Source organism: Fukomys damarensis, unplaced genomic scaffold, assembly GCF_012274545.1.
Source record: "Fukomys damarensis isolate Sample0158 unplaced genomic scaffold, DMR_v1.0_HiC HiC_scaffold_73637, whole genome shotgun sequence".
NCBI classification, from domain to species: Eukaryota; Metazoa; Chordata; class Mammalia; order Rodentia; family Bathyergidae; genus Fukomys; species Fukomys damarensis.
The window spans coordinates 14,601-30,800 of NW_022974549.1; the positions used below are offsets into that span (position 1 = coordinate 14,601).

Genomic DNA, 16,200 nt, shown 5'->3' on the forward strand with positions numbered 1-16,200 from the left:
TTTTCACAAAATAAAAAAAAACCACATCATGTACCAAGTACAATTCTGAGAGTTTTGCATGCATAATTTTATGTAATCTTTATACCAAGTGTTAACAATTTAGAAGATCTGAACATGTTTAATAATACATTCACATTACTAGAGTTGATAAGTGGGGATGATGGAATTCCAATTAATTCCTGCAAAATGCACAATTAGAGAATACAAGTTCTCTTTACCAATGTAAAATTAATAATATTGTCTGAATAGGTGGATGTCTTTTCACTATAAACCTATACAACCTTCTTTATCTTGAATTCAGTTTGAGGTGAGAAAGGTCAATATCTTCACTGCCTGTTATCTTTACCCTCAAGAATGTTACCTCCCATTCTGGAAGTTTCCCTTCCTCTGATTGTCTTTTAGAATATATAAGTTTTCAATTGGTAATAATCACGCCTCAGATAAATCTCATTGGCTATGATACTGCCACTGCGCAAAGCTAGAATATATAAGTTTTCAAGTGTAAATATCCATTAATTTTTCACAAGAAATTTCCTCCAACTATGTCATTTTACATGAATTTCCTTTTATGGAATAACATTCAAGATTGACTTCATCTATTTAATCATTCATCTATCTGTCCAACCATTCAATAAATGTTACTGTCAAGCTATACATTAGGTACTCAATAAATATTACATTGATTTTTTAAAATTAAGAGGCAGAGCTTACTAAGTTTAATTTATTCATGTAACAATTATTCACTAATCACCTAGTATGCAAGCTATGAGAGGCATGTGCCAAGTAGAATCAGAATTTTGTACAGAGCTCTGTTAACACATGTATGTTCTCTTGTCACATCAGACTAAGAAATAGGTAGAATCACTACTCTCATTTTGTTGATGAGGAAACAGAGGCACAAGATGTCAGGTAAAACATTCCCAAGGGCATACACAATGAATGTAGTAGAGTTAGGATTACAAATTAATATCAGTCCAGAGCCTAAAGTCTTAATTATTATTGTATTATGGCCAAGAGTACATTAAGAATAAACACACCAGGTTTTGAGAAAATATAGATATGCACTCTCTGATACATTTTTTTTTTCTACTGGACTGTGAGGAAAGATTAGGAGTTAACCTAGCGTGGGTACTGGGGTAGAGTCCCAGTTAGAAAAATCTCCAGTAGGCACTAAATTTTACTGTATACAAAATTCTGAACAAAAGAAAAAGAGACTATGGCATTTGAAGAAAACATGTCAACTCAACATTGTAGAGAATTATTATTCCACACTGGGAGGATCAGAGAAGATAACAAACCAATGAATTTTGAAGAGGAGCACTTAAAGATGCATAAATAAGCATGGCTTTCTCAAATATTTTTCTATTTGAATAATGCATTGCTTTAATAGAGCATAGTCTGCCTATCAGTTCACAGATGATAATCAAACAAAATGAATAATGAAAAAGTATTAATTCAGAAGGATTTTAAAATCATGTCGTATATAAATTACACTAGTCAAGAATGAAAAGGAATTCTTTACTTTTAGGTTAAATTTTATTTTTCCTTTTTCTAATTATGATTTTGAGGACAAATATTTTGACGCATAGCTTACAAATTCTGCATCTAATAAAGGTGGAGTTTCTAAATCCACGCTTGAATAAACAGGGCTGAGTTGCCAATCTTGTGCAGTTGTTTTAACTTCATGGATCTAACTATCTCTTTTTGAGTAGTATCAATGGGTAATCACCATGTTCTGGTGGTCTAGCATTACACAGAGATTGTTTCTGTCAGAAAGCAATCTTTTTGTTTGTTCTTTTATGTATTGAGGAAAAGATGCCAAATTCATTTAGTCATCCCTACCATCTTAGAGAATGATACTGACAATGAAGTTAACTGTGGTACTAATGATTAAAAGAGCTGAAAATATATTTAGTGCTATATGCCAGTGGTTAATGCTCTAAGTAATAAATTTTATTTATTATCATTCAGTGTTTTAAAAATGTCATTCCATTGACTTCTGGTTCTTATTGCTTCTATTGAGAAGTCAGTGATTATTATCTCATTCTTCTGTTATATAGTGTTATTGTTTCTATCACTACTATTACCTTGGCTTTTTTGCAAATGTTTGTGCATCTTAGTCTATTAACAGTGATTTGTTTTATTTGTTTCTGTGTATCTTGTAGAGAGTTTACTGAATTTCTTGAATTTGGGTATTGGTGTTTTTTATTAAATTTGGGAAAATTTTAGCCAAGATTTTTATTTTATTATTTTTTTCATTATTATTTCTCCTCTTTCCTTTTCATGCTTTAGTTATCCATACATTAAATAGTTTCATTCACATAGGCCAATGAATTTTTGTTTGATTTTTCCCCCTTCTTGTCCCAGTTATTTTTAAATCCACCAGTTCAAAATGTTATTCATACTAAGAATGATGATAATAATATGATAATAATGTGATGATAATAGTATGATGATGATGATGATAATAATAACAATACACATTGCATCTTTAAGGATTACAAGAAAGCTTACTTGTTATCTTGAAAACTGAGTAGGTTATAGGAAGGAACCAATTAGCTATCCTGCCTTTCTTAAATAAATTATGCAACTATAATCAATGAGAATAAGCTCTTCTTTACACAATTATCAGATAACCAAAACCAATAGAACTAGAATATCTCCATTTCTTTTTTCTTTTTTGGCACCAGGAATCGAATTCAGGACCTTGAGCTTGCAAGGCAGGCAGCGGAGTCGCTGAGCTAAATCCCTGGCCCCAATATCTCCATTTCTTATATTCAATACAATAACAAACTTAAAAATGAATATCCATGGCTAACAAACAAAAGTGAAAACTAGTATTAACTGCTTCCTTATACAAGAGAATTTAATCATCTATAGTCTTAGAGATCACACATGAATCTGACTATATGTATCGACCCAGCTTTCAAGTTTTTCTTTGTTTTTTGGAAATACAGAAGATAGAGAGACACACTGAACTACATCATGAGTATGTATCAGAGACATGTAGATCTGGGAAGTCCTACAGGTGTGAGTTCTTCAGCAGATAAGGTATGAGAGAGAGTAGGGGTATATGCACCACAAGACACTTAAAAGACACAGCTTGCTAAGCTTGAAAATGGGCAATACTACAATAATATTTATAGGTATATAAAAATTTAAATGGATGAACAAATACAAGGAAATGTAAGGAAGTGGTTACTGTAAAAGGTCAGATTTATAATGTTACTATAAAAGTTAGTTACTTTTGGAAAGAGAAACTATGATTACAATAAGTGCAAAAATGTCTTCTGATGGCTTGCAAATTTGTATTTTTATTATAAGGAATAGTTACAGAACATTTGTCTTAAAACAATTCGCTAAGCTATATTTACTTTGTGTGGCTTTATGCAACTTATTTTATTTCATAATAAAATGGTAAAACCTAAACACAACATACTGTCAATTGTTCAGTATGTGTTCACATACTTGTAGAAATCATATATAAGTATGAAAAATATATTGCATACCTGGTTTTATTTTACCTTTTAAAGGCTGACTTTAGTTTGATCTGGTTGTATAGAAGAATACAAAAATTCCCTTTAGGCCAATTACATCTTTTTTATTAGAGCAAATTTCTGATGAAGTTTTAATTCTGCAAAAGTAGGTTCCCAAAATGAAATACTTGTGAGAGAGTGAAATAGAGAGGGCAATGTTTCTCTATAAAATCAATGACCAGGGATGTTGACAAGTTTCTCTGATAGGCCTAGTCCTAGGGACAAAAAAATGTAAGGAAGATTTGAGAGACAGGAAGTGCTGTGGGTTGAATTTTGTCCCCCTAAAAGATGTCAAAATCCTAACCTCCAATATCTATGACTGTATTTGGAAACAAGGTCCGAACAGATGATTAAACTAAGATGAAGTTATTAGGGTGAGCCCTCCTCCGATCTTACTGTGTCCTTATAAAAAGAAATACGTACAAGACACAGACAAAAGACAGGGAGAATGCCATGTGAAGATGGAAAAGAGATTCAGGTGATTCATCTCCAAGCCATGGAATGCCAAAGACCATCCACACAAAACTAGAGGCAGCAGAGAGGGATGGGACAGTGTTCCTCCAAGCCCTCAGAAGGAAACATCTCTGCTGCTATGGTGACTCAGACTTCTAGCTCCAGAAAAGCGAGATGATAGATTTGAGTTTTTAAAGCCCTTTTGTGTGGGCTACAGCAGCCCTACAAACTGATACAGGGAAAAAGCCAGCTGGCATAGGGAGTGGCCACTTCTGAGTTAAATAGGAAGGCACAAGGGAAAAGTCCTTGTGGGATAGCTGAGGAAATGTAGTGCCAGAGATTTTCATGACAAAATCTCTAGAAAAACTTGGGAAGTCTTGGACTTTTCAATGTCCTTAACTCCTATAGAAATATTAAAGAAAAGGACAATGCTGGAAGACAGAAAACAATGTAATATCAAGCTTAAAATCTAGGCATATAATGAAGATTATACATGCTATTATTTATGTTCCTAAATATATACATGGGTGACTTAGTTACTTACACTCTGTCACTAGTGCATAATACTTTATACCAGAAACTTAAAGGAGGAGAGATTTATGTTGATTTCCAGTTTTAGAAATTTCAGTCCAAGGTTGGCTGGCTCCAAGGTAGCGTAGTATAATGAAAGTGCCTGAGGGAGAAAAAGCTGCTCACTTCATGGTCATCAAAAAGCAGAAAGTAACTGGATATGGTGGCGCACACCTATAATCCCAGCACTTGGGAGGCTGAGGCAGGAGGATCACTGTGAGTTTGAGACCAGCTTGGGCTATATAGTGAGTTCCAGGTAGTCTCAACTACATAGTGAGACCATGTCTCAAAAAACAAAACAAAACAAAAAACAAAAACAGAAAGCAGGAGGAGAAGGGAGAAGTGCAGAGAGAGATATATACCCTTCTAGGTTATGGCTCTGTGGACTGCCTCTACCCAATCCTCATTTCCGAACAGCAAAGTGTCAAGGAAGTAATCACTGATGAATATAGTGTGTCCGTGACCTTACAATCCATTCACCGTCAATACACATGAGACTTTTGGGAGACAACCTAGATCAAAACCGTAACGATAGGAAACAAGTGCGTTTATATGGAGAAGTAGGTATGTTGATCTTTATATATATATATGACATGTGTGTGTGTGTATATACACATTCCACCAAAAAATTTATACACACTCCAGGAAAAGAAAAACAGTACGATGTTTTTCAACAGATGGTGTTTCCTTGGTATGGGGTACTCTAGAGGATATTGTATATCACAGAAAACCCACTACACTGACAGGCCTTAGAGAAGAAACTGAAAATGCATGTGCAGCAATCTCAGTGGCCAAGGTTATCCAAGCAGCAGTTCAACATACTGATAAGTGTTTGGAAGCCAAAGGCCACCACTTTGAGCACCTCTGGTAGTTGAAGAGGGCAAACATAACTTGTATTAATCTTGAATTGTCTCAATAAATACAGTATTACAATATTTTCACGTTTTTCTTTTCCCAAAGTGTGTATATTCTTATTTTTGTCAGACTCTGTATTTTTAAATATTTTTATTGTATACATACATATGTCCATAGAAATAATCAGGTGTATAAATAAGAATAGTTTACCATAGCTTTACTAATATATATGCACTTGAGTATGAGAAAAAAAAGCACCCTTCATTTAAAGGCTTTTATCTGTCACAGCTGGAAATAAAATAAGCTGAAAGGCAATACAAGTAAAATCGTGAGATCACTGTCAAGGACAGGCACACAAGAAAAGCAATTTTATTTTTAATGTTTTGAAATCATAAGGTTTATTTATGCAACTGTACTGTTTGATTATTTTTTCTTTTTCGCATTTTCAGGGTTTGCCTTGGGGGCAGGGACATTTATACTGCCATCTGCATAGCCTCTGCAGAATACCATCTTGCATTCAGCTCTGGCAGGACAGCATACAAAGTGGATTGATTATAACCATTGCCCTTAAAAGATTGTGGGGGCTGCTCTGTTGGTGACAGCAATTTTCAAAGCCTTAAAGCACCACAGCCAATTACCAGGACAATTAGAGGGTGACTTCTCAGTATGGGTACTCCTTTAAGTGTTCCTAATGCCAAGAAAGCTGGGCCTTCATACTTCTGAAATAAGTTGGCCTTGGGTGAGCTGGTATCCAAAGTCAGCAAAGGGGTATGGAAAGTTACTTGACAAACAGAGAAGTAAGAAGGAATGACCTTAATTCTAGAACTCATATAATAATACCTGGCCATTTGCACAGTATCTACTCTGTTAGGTATCTATGTGCTAGTCCCTTTACCTGCTATTTATTATCTTATTTAAGCTGGCAAACCATACTTTGATACCAGTATTATGCTTTTTATTTTATAGAAAAATTAGCTCAGACTCAGAATTTTTGTGGTTATACATAGCTACAAATAAAAATCGTGTCCAGCAGCTGAACTTAGAATGACAACCAGGCCTCATCATGTTCAATCCACATGTTGAGAAATAATAAGTTATTATAAACTGGTATAGGATGTAAATCTTTTCTTTCCAAAAGTTAGCATTTCAACCAATTCTCTATAAAAAGGCTAACCTGACTGTGCTGTTGGAGTGGTTCTTAAAACAAAGAGCTGGCAAGTCCTAGAACTTTCACCAGTTTGGTCCTTATGCAGCTGGTAAGGATAGGATTTTCCTCTCTGATATGCCTGTCAGCACTAACTCCCTCAGACATTTGAAGTTCTAATAGTATCTACAGGTCAAATTACAAATTGAGAAAGAAATCATTGCCATCCCGATACCTTGGAAATCTGGAGCATTAATAGGTTGCATTGCTTTAGGTTGCATTGTTTTAACCTAACAATATGTAATTTCACTTTTTTCTTAATTTTGCTTGCACTATATATACAGCTAGTCTTTCCTGAACATATCAGGAAAAATAGCAACCTCGAATGAAGGCAAAATTTCAGGTGAAAAGTAACATTTTATGCCCACAGATGTTCTTTAGTCAGATTATTGCTATTTGTCAAAAACAGCAGGTAAAGGCTGTTAAAAATTTCCAAGACATTCTTTTCTCTGACTCTCAACCACCAAATCAAACAAACAAAACCAAGATGGTGAGCCCATGCCTTATTCTGGAACAGAGTTCACTTTCTGTAATTTGGAGGTAGAACAACAAGATCATAAAACACACTTTCACAGTGCGACACTTAGTCTTTTTGACATTAACTCCTGCAAAATGTGCTGGTTGAGCAGAACCACAGGAAGCTTTGTTGTACACAAAAGCCTTTGAAAAATAACAGGACTCTCCTCAATTGAAACAAAAGCCCCACTGGGCCAAACAAACCAAAGGATTCAGCTGTTAGCAGGAGAGGGAAAACCTCTTCTTTCTCCTATCCAGAAGAAACAAAGAAATGTTAGTGAGACAGAAATTATTCTGCATTATCTTCTGACTTCTCAACAAAAGCAGAAGTAACTTTTAACATTGAAATGATGGTCACTGTTGAAATAATGGTTTAGAAAATGAAAACTTAGAGTACTGACATCAGAAAGAATTTGGGAGCAATGTGGGTGGCCAGAAGTAGTCTACCAGCATGCTTTTAAAACATACATCTAAGGTTACAGTTGGTTTGTTGAATAGGCAGCTTTTCAAAAGTGATGGTCTACATGTTAATGTAGCAATCAACAGCTCCTTGTTGCAGCCCAAGATGCAGTCGGATGGGGAAGCAAGAACTGTTGTCTGAAGGGGCAACTTCTTCATCTTTGAAATGAAATTGTTTGAAAAATTAAAATATAGAATGGATGTAAGCAGAGGGCATGCAACAATCAAGTTGGTTTTTCTTTAACTTTCTCTTTCCTTAAGTATTATCAATCAGGTCTATAAATATCCATGGACTTTGGGAAGTGGGGGCAAAAACCTAGATATATTGGTTTACTTTATTACTATGACAATTGTAAAATGTGTGCTGAGAAGTAGAGGAAATGCTTCCCTGTACCAGACCATAAAGACAAAAAAGGTATTCAATGTTATCTTAAGCATTTTCCTAAAGAATATTAACTGTTAGCACTTTTCTTGCTACCATATTCTAAGGTCCAATTTATTACATTGTTTGGTTAAAAAAAGCAATAAAGAGAAAATTGAGCTATAGGTGTCATTTAATTTTCATAAAAACTATAAATAACATAGTTTCTCTTTATTTTAGAAAAGAAGAAAGGGAGACTTAACAGCATTAAAAGACTTCACCTGAGTTTGTCAAATTAGCAAGGGGAAAATCCAGAATTTGAAGTTAGGTTTAGGCAATACCATAGCCTGTGCTTTCAACTTCTTGCTTTTCTACACAGGGAAGTCCAGAGATTGAAGGCACAAGAAAGTGCTGATTCCTATCTCTCTCTCTGGCAAATAATGTATCAGGGCTCTCTCAACCAGAGTTAATAATATTAGAAGCACAAATTTAACAGAAGATGCTTCTCTTTCGCACAGATTGAGGGCCAACCAAAAAGATACAGCCTTGAGCCTAGTGCATCACCAGCAAATAAATGAAGACTATACGACTGATCTGTTTGTCACTTATATGGCTTCTCAGTAGTAGGTTGGTCTGTGAGTCAGCTGCAAATTAAGCTTCTGTGAGCAAGCACCCTTAGTTTGCCAATAAGTTTCAAGAAGAAATAAGAAAAGGTTAGGTTAGAAAAACAAAACAAAACAATATAAAATAAAGTAGTTACGTTTTTTTTTTTAATTTAGAGATTATTTCCAGGAGAAACTGAGAAGAGAAGCCTGACTTGAGGAGTGAGCTACTCCTATTCCAAAAGAGTACAACAGAACTATGGGGAGCTACGGCTTTTATCTGCACTGGAATGACACAGACATTATGGTTGTTTTGGAGGAGTTCCTGGCTTTGGAAAGAACGGTCTGCTTAGCAGTAACCATCCAAACCATGGAATTAGGACCGTACTTCTCTCCTTTTGAAAAGAAGTAGTTAGTATAATATAATATTGGGGTTTAATATGGTAATAGAAGCCTAAAAAATAGAATCCAAAGTAATAGCTTATATGCTACCTAACTTTTACAGGGAACAGAAGATCGGAAAAATAGACCAAATGTTTAAGTCTGTCATTTGCTGATGAGGAAGACAGTGCTAGAGGATAAGTAGTGTGAGGGTAGAATACAGTCCCGTATTGTCACTGCTGTAGTCCCATATTTATTAGCACAATGACTAGCCAAAGATATATTTGTTGATTGACTCCATGCATAAATAAAGTCATTAGAAAATTTTCTTCTTCATATTCTCACTTGGACTAACATATGAAAAAATTTACCCCCAAATGATCTATGTAATAATACAGGCTTTGAATTCTAACTTACTTTGCTCAAATTCAAGTCTCAAATTCCACTATTGTTTAAATTCATGAAATTGAAAAAATTGTGTGATGTTTCAATTTTTGCATCTGTGTACTAGAGATGAAAATAGTTATGAGTATAATCCTTAATATGAAGAAAGCTCAAAAAATGATATTTTTATATCTGTAAAATTATTAGTATTGTATTTATAGTGTTTATATTATCACATTCTTTTTAGGCCTTCAGGTTTCATGCATAGTACTCTTCATATCACATGGATATAGTGTGGGTTTAAAGAGAAATTGGGGCTCTAGGAGGTTTGCAAACTACTTGGATGACCACCAGGAGTGTAAGTGTTAGAGTGGTGGAACAAGATTCCTACCCCAATTAACTACTGACTTCAATGACACAGGGGGGCCAGTAAGTAGAATTTTTGTCTCTTTCCATGTTTTAATTAAGAAAACTTTGCTGTATACAGACATAGTAAAGTTTGGTTAAGATTTCACTAGGAAAAAAAAACCCCAAGTTCCATAAAACTCTGAAGAACCCATATTTGATTTACGTGTACATGTTGCTTACACAGGACATACATCATACTTGTGCTCGTCACTTTGTGAGTTGTTCTTTTCTTCATTGATAGTGAAGGCAAAGGTGAGTGCTAATGTTTTTGTTTAGTAATGAACATACTATGAGAAAACAGAGAGGAGAGAAACACATTTTAAGGTAAATGGCTGATGTTACTGCCTGTGTATGTTCAGTTATTAACATTCACTTTCATCAGTCAGCCAATATTTAAATTTGTACTAATCAGCCAAAGCTGAAGAGCACCAAGGAACCTCAAAAAGTGCTTAAAATTCTGCTTCCTCAAGTTAGTTCAGAATGACATCCCTTTAATAAGATAAAGAAGTGTAAAATAACTTAGGCCCATTCAAAATTCCTAAGCATTTTCAAGGCAATATGTGTACATTTGATTTTGATTATAAAAATGTCAATGAGAATGTACAATCCACAGGGACAACATTCTGGTTTCTATAATTAATTTCCACATAGAAATCTGTATACTCTCTTATACTCTCTTGGCTTATGTGTCCAGATCAACAGAAGCACTCACCAGTGTCATTCAGGAGTAAATCAAGAGTAAGACTCCACTGCAAAACTTCACAGTAAAAGTAATGACATCAAAGGGCATCAACCTTCCATATTTTAAAATTTAACTATGAAAAAATTAATACCTCAAATGAGTTATATGAGTCAAACTCAAGTCAAACAATAGTCATGACTTGCTTGTGCGTGATCCCATATTTATGAATCCAACTACTTTCAAACCAATCAGAAATCAGTTGTTAATATGAATTTTCAAGGGGTATGCTTGCTCACTGTGAATCATAGGAAAGAAAATCACAATAAAAACAAAAGTCCTATTGCACTGATCTCAAAGTGCAACACTGACACTCCCTGAAGTAATTTTTTTAGGATGAGTAGACATTGAGTTAATTTTTTTAATCACAACCTTTCTGGAACTCAATTACACACATATGTGTGATATGTGATACACACATATGTGATGAAGAGGTTGGTTGAATAAGTTTCAACACTATACCAGCTGAAGCTCAACTCTGTCTTTGAGCCAAAAAACTTAAATGTGCCTGACTTCTCCTACTTTTACCCAGTAGACTGGTAAATATTTTGCTCATGCAAACTCTTTCATTTGATGTTTCTAAACAACATTAATACAAAAAGATGAATTGTCAGTTACCAATTGAGTGCTAGCCATATAGAACCACAGGGCAAATTTCCTTGTCCTAATGAAATTCATACTCTGAATATGAGAAAAATCTCCAGAGCAAGTGCAAATTTGAGCTAAAAAGAAACATGGGAAGGAAAGAAGTGCAGTTCCTCTAGGAAAGAGAAACAAGTATCATTAAGTGTTAATTGGGGTAGAGGAAATTCACAGACAATAGCTAAAACTTGCATAAGGCATGGTTAGACAGTTTAGTGTGAGCCAGAAGATTTGAGTGAGAGTCCTAAGATATGTCACTTTAAACTCTGTGCTTTTCATTATTATTATTGCTTTTCAGATGTGGAATACATATTCTGATCATTTAACAGCTCTGAACTCACTGTGCTAGGGTCTTTGTCTAGTTCTTTACCTACAATGTTCTTTTCTACCCTAGGAATTTTGCACCTGCTGGCCTTTCTGTCTGGATTGGCCTATTTTTTTCATACTTTATAAGGGTATAATATACTTAAGGAAATCTTATACTTAATGTCTCAGGTTGATTACTTCCATAAAAGAAGAGCTTTTGTAAACCTGTGGCTTCCATTATTGTACCCTGCCTATATTCCTCACAGTACTTCATAACATGTACATGTGCCTGTGGACAGATATACGCATTAGCTTTCTTGTACTGTATATTAGTTTACTTTTTTCTTTCTCCAAAGAAATCAAGGCTATGAGGACAAAAACAACATATATTCTACTTACCAGTTTAAATTGTAGGATTCCCAAGTAACATTTTTTTCTGTTATTAAGTAAATTTAAATTTAGCACTCTCTGTTGTTTCAAAGTTTTGAAGAACACCCATATGTTTCCACACTGAACATCAAGGTTCTGTAGCTACACTAGCCACATAAGACCTGAACAGGGATTGGTCCCAAAATGATTCTGTCATTGATATACATTGATAAACACTGCTCAGCCTCCCACACTTGGCTTACAGAAGGTGAAGTTTAAGAAGCTAGTAAAACAATTTCTTTGGAAGTCATTGAGCAAACTGTATTTTTGTCCCTCTTCCCTCATCAGGATTAAGAGGGATGCTTTTCCCTCAGCTTAAGTTTAGAAAGAGTTAATCAATGGGTTAAGACAGTAAAATAACCATTCACTGAGTCCTTTACAGAATAAAAACCCAGTCAAGGGTTACACTTTCCTTAGTATGATTTAGGATGAAAGAGAAATTAAAGTTCCGGGAAACCTCATCAAAAGACTAAACTGCAGAGGCAGAGTTCATTCGTGTCTACTTGGGACATCCATCATCTGATGGAAGACAGCAAGTAGCCAGAGAGAAGTAAGAGACTCAGGGGCTTGGGACCCTCCATAAATCAGAAAAGCTCATCGTAGTTACACTGCCAGGTCTGTCTGGCAACCTAGAACTAAGTATGGATTAAATGGGAGGATACTTGGTATTTTGGGGGGTCAGTTTTTCTTTTCTTTTCTTTTTTCTTTTTTGCAGATATACTTCAAATAATTGTATATCTGAGTTACCACACATGCAATCCTCCAACTTTTCAAATCCTCTGCATTCCATCCTCCAACATCACTTACAGATGTAGGGTTTTAGGGATCCTCAGTTGGACCTCTGCTCTAGAGTAGAATTCTTCCAGGTTCTGCCAGAAACCCTCCAGGAGTCAAGAAATCATCACACAACCGGCTCTGAATTCTACTTTCAGATAGTTTTGTTTTAAGCTTTTTAATTTATGCAGTCAAGGTCAGCTACACAGCAGTATCCACTATGCCTAGTTCTGCTTTGTAGCTCAACAGAATTCTTTTCCATTCATAACTTTGATATTTCCTCATTAATCCAAAAAATATGTATTGAGTACTTACACTGTGAGAGCTGTTGTAAGAGCTTGGCTGTACAGCAGGGGAAAAGGTAAAGCTTTCTGTCCTCTTGGGGGCTTAGAATTAGTGTAACAAAATAAAGCCACAGTGCAATATCTGCAGTAATTTATGCTATGAAAAAATACAGCTTTAAATAAAATAAGAGAAAAAAAAACACATAAAAGAGTGCTACAGACAAACAACAGCAAGTGCAAAGGGCCTGAGCTTAGAATTTGGGAATGATAGTAAGGAAGCCAGTACAACAGGAAAGGGAAAGCTGACAGGAGGTGAAGTCAAAGAGGAAACCAGGTGCTGTGTGCTACATGCTATATCCATGAAAGGGAAGCTAGTGAACAGTCTGAAGTAGGGAGATGATAAAAATTACATGTTAAACAGACTCTTAAAAATTTCTTGTTAAACAGATAAATTTTTAGTCTAAACAAATGGATGTTATTTAATAAGCTAGGGAAGATTCCAGGAAAATCTGGCTGTGCATGGCAAAATTAAGAATTGTGTGCTATATCTGTTAATCTTGAAAGGCCTGATAGCTGTATAGTAACTACATCAAATATATAATTCAATTTTTCCCTGAACAGTTGAAATGCTACACACATGGTCCACAGGGTGGTAGGATTGAGGCAGCGGAACCTTGAAAGGGTGAGGCTTACTGGAAGGTAATTAGGTCATGGAGGCATCCTCAGAAGGGATTAATGAAGGATTTTACGGGACTAGATTAGTTCTCTCAAGAAAAGGTTGCTATCAAAAATGGTGGTGTCACACTTGAATATCTCTTCTGCCTGTACCACTTGTGTTCTCACACATGCTCCCCCAATGCTATTTGACAAGACCGCTTTCCAGAGCTGAGAAGATGCTGGAGTCATGCTTTTGAGCCTCCAGAACTGTCACCTAAACATAGCATTTTTCTTTACAATATAACTCAGCCTCAGGCTTATTTATTTATTTATTTTTATTTTTTTAAATATAGCTACAGACAATGGACTAACAGAAGAAATTGTATAGGGATGAAACTTAAAGTCATAGGATGTGAAAGCCCCAAAACTATGCAACTATGTAGGAAAAAAGGTAGATAGAGAATATGGAGATACTGGCACTGTCTTGGCAAACTCAAAGCTTTACAAGGTGAAAAATGAAATTGAAAACCTCTATAAACTTACCTACTTGCATAGCTTCACAGATAAATCTTGAGAGACTGTCACTAGAAAAGCAAAATAGCTTCTTCACAGAAAAATGGCTGATATTCTTTATTACAGTGATGTTGATAGGATGTGACAACCAAGGTAGAACAAAGAAGGCAGAAGCCCCAAAACTGCCTTTTATAGTTGTCTAAAGGATCAAATGTTTCACTCTTAACAGATATCCCATGTAATCCAGTTACTGATACTTTTAACTCAAAAGCATCACAAATACAAAAAACAGGAACAAAATTATAGTTTTTCACAACCATTACTACTATTCTTTTCTGTGGCATTGTGTTTAACAATTATGTTTTATTCCTAAGAAACTTAGGAATTTTTCACTAAAGTTCACAAAGATTTTTTTTTTCATCACCCTAACTTTACTTAAATTGTAAGCATTTTTCTCAGGAAAAGATGCAAGAGAGAGGTTAAGTTTTAGAAGAATTTTTCACTAAAGTTCACAATGATTTTTTTTTCATCACCCTAATTTTACTTAAATTGTAAGCATTTTTCTCAGGAAAAGTTGCAAGAGAGAGTTTAAGTTTTAGAAGTTGTAAATTACAGTAATGAGCAACTGTACCAACTAAGTTAATGGAAGAAGTAATGAGGCTACTCATTGAGTGGGCCACAATGTCTTCCGTGAATGAATAGAGACTAATTTCAAAGTGCTGAAGGAAAAATTTTGAATAGAGCAATTCAAATTCCTCAAACAATTGGTGGGGTGCCAAACACTCAACTGTCATGTCTGGTTTCCAAGATTCACCCAAACTATAAATCTTCTGAAGTTTGAGCTAATGGCACCATCAAAGTGATCACTCACAACCTTGGGGCCATCTGAAATGCTGTTTCCAGTAGTAATCCAGAAGAGAAGCCTGTATGATAATCAAGCGAAGAGTACACTGCTATGCTATTTAGAGCAGTGAGGAAACCCATGTGACAGCAGGTCAAAGATTATCGCTATTAGTACAGTAAATGCAGACTCTCAAATGGTTTGCTTCCTATTAAGCAAGTAAGAAAAATATGTGTTTTAGTTTGAATTTCAACTTGGGGAAAAGATACTTTTAAAAACCTGGGCTGGGGATTTAGTTGTTCACAAGCACAACATCCCAAATTCGATCCCCACTGCAAAACAAACAAAAAAACAAACAACCATGCGCCTTTCATGCTAACATCTCTTTCCTTAAAACCTACCAACAAATCGCTCCATATACGGCTTCAGTTGCTCAGAAAAGCAAAGTGGAAATGTGGGAAAAGAAAAAAAAAAGCATATCGAAGAAGAAACCATTTGAAGCTTCCAAAGACAGGATTAATAATAATAAAAAAAACTAGTTTCTTTCTATGAGAGAAGATAGATGTGATGGACAAGAAAAGCAACAGTTCTAATCCTTCAGTTAAAGTAGATATGCTCAAGCTGTTTATAGAGCATACGGATTCAAATGTGAAAAACTGCAGCTTGAGACAATTTAGATTGAATGATCGAAATATTAAAGGCTCTAAGAATTATGTGATGGACACTGGAAGAGGGAAGAAAGCAATTTGTTTCTGTATTCCTTGTCAGTCACAGATTTCCTGGCTGGAAACGGTAGATATTAATTAGGTGTTTGTTGACAGATTTGAGCTGAATCCACTCATCCTTTCTCTTGCTAGACAAACACAAACATACTTTTTTATTTCCATTTGTCATTTCTTCCCTGTTAATTTTAAAAAAATTAGTTTTAGCAGCAGAAAATGACTACTTTTAAAGTTTTCCTGTGAGTTTTATTTTGCCGGTACAATTATTGCCATGTCTTTCTTGGGAATCTTCTGTATGCTGTTGCTCATCTTTATAGTTTACAACTTTTGTGTGTTCTATATAAATTCTTTTTGCTTTCTTAAAATACACACTATATGTACATGGCCAAAAAATCCCAAGACTTTAAACAATATACAGTAGAAGTAAACATTTTTTCCCAATAGTTCCCTCTTCGGGGAAACTACTGTCAACAATTACTTGTCTAGATATTTTCTATGTATATACACACTATAGTGTATACCTGTTTTCTTTTACATAAATGATAAGACATTTTATTCCACATC

At 35.0% G+C, this 16,200-nt stretch overlaps 1 pseudogene; it reads right to left on the reverse strand.

Annotated features, from left to right (window-relative positions):
- Positions 1-371: 371 nt before the first annotated feature.
- LOC117284990 lies at positions 372-480 on the reverse strand (annotated as a pseudogene).
- Between the last annotated feature and the right edge of the window lie 15,720 nt (positions 481-16,200).